The 5,000-nt window shown below is 47.5% G+C and overlaps 1 protein-coding gene across 2 annotated transcripts in view; it reads left to right on the top strand.

Annotated features, from left to right (window-relative positions):
* LOC126995621 (uncharacterized) overlaps window positions 1-5,000 on the top strand; it is a 77,622-nt gene that overhangs the window by 65,676 nt on the left and 6,946 nt on the right. The window lies entirely within an intron of this gene.

Here is a 5,000-nt window from a genome sequence, read left to right on the forward strand (position 1 = left end):
CGTAGTGTGTGTGTGTGTGTGTGTGTGTGTGTGTGTGTGTGTGAGAGAGAGAGAGAGAGAGAGAGAGAGAGAGAGAGAGAGAGAGAGAGAGAGAGAGAGAGAGAGAGAGAGAGAGAGAGAGAGAGAGAGAGAGAGAGAGAGAGAGAGAGAGAGAGAGAGAGAGAGAGAGAGAGAGAGAGAGAGAGAGAGAGAGAGACTAAAACGAAGCAAGGTAAAGAAGATAGGAAGGTGAGGGAAAGAGAATGAACGATGAAGGGAAAAAGGAGGAAAGAGGGAAAAAGAAGGATAGAGGGAGAAAGGGAATAAAAGAGAAATAAAAGAAAACAAAGACACTAGAGAGAAGAGCAGATAATTATAGACAAGGAGGGAAGAAGAAAAAAAAGGAAGAAAAAAAGGAAGGATGGGACGGCATATGACACACACACACACACACACACACACACACACACACACACACAGACAGACAGGTAAGATTAAAGGTAGGATGGGATGGGAGGGTGAATAGGACTCCGCCATATCTTTGATCTGAAGGGAACCTGTACAAGATGAGTAAATGGGAGAGGGGAGAGAAAGAGGGGGAGAGGGAAAGAGGAGGGAGGGAGGGAGGGAGGGAGAGGTGGAGAGATGCTGGTGAAAGGAGTCATCGCCATATATTTGAGGAGGGGGAACGCGCAGGGAAGAGAAAATAGGAGGAAAGGGAAGAGGAGAGAAAGGAGAGGAGAAGGGAAGACGGGAGTAACTTGGGTGACTAAGTGAAGGAGTATAGGCGGGAGGAAAGGAAAGCAGGAAGAAGAATGTGGAGGAGGAAGCGGGGCAATGGCTGAGTTAGTGGTCTCTCTCTCTCTCTCTCTCTCTCTCTGACACACACACACACACACACACACGCACACACACAAGCAAATAAACAAACAAGCAAGCAAATAACTAATCAGAGAGGTTCCTAAATGAGCGGTCAAACAGATAAAACGCACAAAATAAACGGACAGACGAAGCAAACAGAAGAAGATCCAAACACACAAACAATCAATAAAACACGCACTTAAGTTACATAAAGCAAACAAAACCGCAAGTAGACAAAAGAACGGGTAAACAAAAGGCCAGGTAAAAACAGACAGACAGACCAACAGACGGAAAAAGACAGACGCATACAGGTAAACATCTCGGCAGGTAGAGAGAGACAGCCACGGGAGATCGAAATACGAGAGACGGAGGAGCAACTTTGTCTAAAACTTGACTACACGGCCAATAACAGCGGCCACCACTCGCAGATGGACTGGGGGGGGGGAGGAGGGGGGGGGAGAGGAAGAGAAGATACTGAAGGGAGAAGGAGAGGAAGCGGAGGGAGGGAGAAGTAAGAGGAGATACTGAGGAGAGAAGGGAAGGCAGAGGAGGGAGGGAGAAGGAAGAGGAGATACTGAGGAGAGAAGGAGAGGAAGCGGAGGGAGGGAGAAGGAAGAGGAGATACTGAGGAGAGAAGGGAAGGAAGAGGAGGAAGGGAGAAGGAAGAGGAGATACTGAGGAGAGAAGGGAAGGCAGAGGAGGGAGGGAGAAGGAAGAGGAGATACTGAAGGGAGAATGAGGAGGAAATAATAGAGGGAGAAGGAAAGAGAGAGGATAGAGGAAGAAAGAAGAGGAGAAGGAAGAGGGAGAAGGGAGAGGAGAGGGTGAAGGGAGAAGGGAGAGGAGAGGTTGGAGGGAGAAGGAAAGAGAAGCTGGAAGGAGAAGGAAAGAGAGAGGCTGGAGGAAGAAGGAAGAGGAGAGTTAGAAGGAAGAGAAGAGGGAGAAGGGAGAGGAAAGGTTGGAAGGAGAAGGAAAGGAAGAAGCTGAAGGGAGAGAAGAGGGAAGGGAAATGGAGTTAAGAGGAGAGAAATGCTGGGGAAGGAGGAGGGATGGAGGGCAGGGAGAAGGAAAGGGAGGAGCTGGAGGGAAAGAAGATAAAGAGGGAAGGGAGATGGAGACAAAAGATATATATTGGAGGGAGGGAAGGCGGGAGGAAGGGAGAGAATGGAGAGACTGTAGAGAGGAAGGAACTGGAAAATTAAGATGAAAAAAAATGATGCGAAAGTACAGGAGGAGGAAAAGATAGGATGGAGAGAAAAGGAAAGAAGATGCTGGAAGGAAAGAAGAAGGAAAGGCGATGAAGGCAGGGAAGGGATATATTGGAGGGAGAGAAGGCGGGAGGAAGGGAGAGAATGAAGGGACTAAAGAGAGGAAGAAAGTGGAAAATAAGGAGAAAAGGAGAAGATGGGAAGGGAAAAAGAGGAAAATATAATTGGAGAAGAAAGTGGAAAATAAAGAGGAAAAGGAAAAGATGAAGGGAAAGAGAAGAAAAGATAATTGGGGAAGAAAGGAGGGAAATCGAGAGAATGAGGAGAGAATGGAGAGACTACTGAGAGGAAGTAAGAGGAAAATAAAGAGGAAAGGAAAGGACGCGAAGAGAGGAAAGAAAATATAAAAAGGAGAAGAAAGAAGGTAAGGAAGTGGAGAGAGGAGGGAGAGAACGGAGGCACTGTAGAGAGTAAGCGGGAGGTAAAGAGAAAAGTAAAGGATGCGAGGAGGAGGGAAAAAAAATAAGATAGCAAAGGAGGGAAGGAAGTCGAGAGAAGAGAGGTGGAGAGGGAGACTAATGAGAAGGAATAAGCGGAAGAGGGAAAGAGAAGAGAAGGATGCGAAGGGAAAGAGGAAAGAAAGTATAAGAAGGAGAAGGGAAGGATGTCTGGAGAAAGGGGAATGGAGGGACAGACCATAGAGGGGAAGTAAATGGAAAGTAAAGGGAAAAAGATCGAGAGGGAATAAAGAAGAAAAAGATAAGAAGAAGGGAAGAAGTCGGGAGAAAGGGGAATGGAGGGACAGTGCATAGAGAGGAAGTAAGAGGAAAGTAAAGAGGAAAAAAGATCGAAAGGGAAAGAAGAAAAAGATAAGAAGGGAAGAAAGTCGGGAGAAGGGAAGCTGGACAGAGGAGAGAGAGAGAGGAAGAAGGAGGGAGGAGGAGAAGGGAAAGCCACGCCCTAACGCACCAACAGCTGGTCAACGACAGAATCTTGGAGGAGGAAGAGAAAGAAGAAGAAGAAAGAGGAGGAGGAGGAGGAGGAGGAGAAGCCGTGCAGTCTAAATCAAGGTGGATGAAACTCGACATTTTTCAAGAATTAAAGAAAAGAGGAAGTGATGGAAATAACAACGAGAGAGAGAGAGAGAGAGAGAGAGAGAGAGAGAGAGAGAGAGAGAGAGAGAGAGAGAGAGAGAGAGAGAGAGAGAGAGAGAGAGAGAGAGAGAGAGAGAGAGAGAGAGAGAGAGAGAGAGAGAGAGATAGAGAGAGAGAGAGAGAGAGAGATTACCAGGAATGAAAAGTGAGAGGAAGAAGGAAGAGAGGACGAGGAAGGGAAGAGAGAGAGAGAGAGAGAGAGAGAGAGAGAGAGAGAGAGAGAGAGAGAGAGAGAGAGAGAGAGAGAGAGAGAGAGAGAGAGAGAGAGAGAGAGAGAGAGAGAGAGAGAGAGAGAGAGAGAGAGAGAGAGAGAGAGAGAGAGAGAGAGAGAGAGAGAGAGAGAGAGAGAGAGAGAGCAGACTTGGACAGGGAAGCTTCATAATATAAAATTCAGAGATACCTACGAAGATCAAAGGCCTGGTGATGGTGGTGGCGGTGGCATTTTTTTCTAGTCAATAGAGAGTAGAAGCTGTAGTAGTAGTAGTAGTAGTAGTAGTAGTAGTAGTAGTAGCAGTAGTAGCACCACCACCACCATGAAAAAAAAACAATAACAGGAACCAGCAATACCAACAACAAAACAACAAAAGCACTTGCAACACCACACCAACACCGGCAACACAAGCAGGCGGAGCAGCAGCAAGAGCAGGAGTAAAAGCAGGAACTGTGGGAGAAGTAACAGTAGAGCAGTAATAATTACACCCATACCTCACGCTCCGGTCCACACACACACACACACACACACACACACACACACAGCTGCGATGGTGAGGTAAGGAGGGGGAGGTAATGGGGGGGAGGATGTGAGGAAGGAAGGGGAAAGGGTAACAGAGGACCCCCTTGTGCAGCGCCCTCGACTCACCCCCAGGAAGGAAGAATAAATCCCAGTCCGAGAATATAAAAACAAAAGAAATATATCCTACTTGGTTTCACTCCCGACGGGGCCACTGACTGACTGAGGGGTGAGAACAGCATCCTCACTGAGTGTCTGTGGTTGTAGGGGGGAAGGGGTATTGGGAGAGGGAGGTGTTGGGGGGAGGGAGTAAGGGGTGTTTTGTGAATGGTGTGAGTTATAGGCAATCAGCTAACCAGACATCCACCTAGACAGACAGACCGCTAATCACCCAGTCATACATTTAGACATACAGATAAAAAGTCAAATTACTAAGTCGCCAAACTATCCAGGTAGTCAGACAACCACCTAGCCAGTCAGCCCAATAGTTAGCCAACAACCCAGACAAGTGCCTAACCATCTATTCAATCAGTCAAACAACCACTTTAACTAATCAACCAATTAGAGAGGAACCATTCAATCATCCAGCCATTAAGCCTATCAAGTCAACCAGTCAAACAGCCTTTAAAGTTTGTGCCAACCAGCCAGCCAGTCAGGCAACCAATCACGCAGCCATCTACGTAGTTCACCAGTCAAACAGTCATTTACCCAACCAGTCAGACAGCTAAACAACCATCGACGTAGTCTACCAATCCACTAGCCCAACAGCCATTTAGCCAACCACCCAGCCAGCCAGCCAAGCAACCATCTAATCTAACAGTCCAACAGCCATTTAGCCAACCAACCAGCCAGCCAGCCAAGCAACCATCTAATCATCTAACAAACAGTCCCATAGCCTCAAACACCAGTCAACCAGCAGCAGCAACCATCTAATCTAACAGTCCAACAGCCATATAGCCAGTCAACCAGCCAGCCAGTCAGCCAAACAGCCATTCTGCAGCATTAAGCACGGAAAGCCACCCACCCACCCTGGCGAGGACTGGAACACACACACGCAATACTGGCTCG

Source organism: Eriocheir sinensis, chromosome 8 (assembly GCF_024679095.1).
Source record: "Eriocheir sinensis breed Jianghai 21 chromosome 8, ASM2467909v1, whole genome shotgun sequence".
Lineage (NCBI taxonomy): Eukaryota > Metazoa > Arthropoda > Malacostraca > Decapoda > Varunidae > Eriocheir > Eriocheir sinensis.